This window comes from Echinops telfairi, unplaced genomic scaffold (assembly GCF_000313985.2).
Source record: "Echinops telfairi isolate 266 unplaced genomic scaffold, ASM31398v2 ScPeMD7_7467;HRSCAF=8505_1, whole genome shotgun sequence".
Taxonomy (NCBI): Eukaryota; Metazoa; Chordata; class Mammalia; order Afrosoricida; family Tenrecidae; genus Echinops; species Echinops telfairi.
The window spans coordinates 11,706,102-11,707,247 of NW_022111368.1; positions in this window are offsets into that span (position 1 = coordinate 11,706,102).

Sequence of the window (1,146 nt, forward strand, 5' to 3'; positions counted from 1 at the left end):
GTGGCTGGTCTTGGCATGCTCCTCACCGAGGGAAATGCATAGACATAGCCAGTGTTCCCAACCCCTCCCAGTCTGGACTGCACTTCTTCCCAAAGGATGACTTCTTTCTCCTCAGTCAGAGCTCCAAGTGTCAACCTTTACCTCCCCCTGTGTTCAGAGACAACCTCCTCTGCATTACACACTCTCTACTTCCTACCACGCCATGCCCCCTCATTTTGACATGCACACTTGATGTGTACCTTGCCTTTCCAAGGAAGAACACTCCTGTGTCCCCTGAGGATTCAGGGTCAGCCTGTGCAACACGAAGGGACTGTTCGCCCTTGAGAGGCTCCCTCTCTACCTTGCCTACCTGGAAGGCCCCTGCTCTGCTTTGGCAGCATGGTGAATGCCATCTTCATGATGGCATAGTGAGTTGTATACTACCTTACTACCTGGCCTGCTACCCATGAGGTCAGTAGTTCAAAATTACCGGTGGCTCATTGGGAGAAAGATGAGGCTTTCTACTCCTGGAAAGACTTACTGTCTCAGAAACCCTCAGGGACAGTTGAACCCTGGCCTGTAGGGTTATTATGAGTTGACATTGATGTGATAGCAGTGTGATTGTTGGTTTGCTTTCTATAAGATACATGTGTGAGTTGTACCACATCCCCTTGAAGATTTTGATCAGTAGCCTGAGCTCAGGTTATCATGGAGACAAGCACTTGTGGGTTCAGAGACAGGTTCCAATGTTTCTCTGTTAGGAGGTTGGGCACAGGACCAGGAGTTCCCGGGGAAGTTGTGCAGTGGACCTTCGTGACTGTTGTTTACTGGGGATACTGGTCATGTGTGTTTTCTCACAACACCTCACAACATATATCGTGCTCACAATGACAGAACAATTTGAGACAGATGTAAAATTTTTCTTCCCATATGGGTTGCAGAGGTTCATACCTTGCATTTGTATAAAGAGTCTAGGTGGCATAATGGATTATGCATTATACTGCTAAGTGCCAGATAAGCAGTTGAAGCCTACTAGCCACTCCAGGGGAGATCACTGAGACTGTCTGCCTACAGAATGATTTACAGTCTCAGAAACCATCCAGAGCTTTTCTACTCTGGCCTATAAGTTCACTCATCAGACAGGATCACATGGAAGGCTGTGTGTGT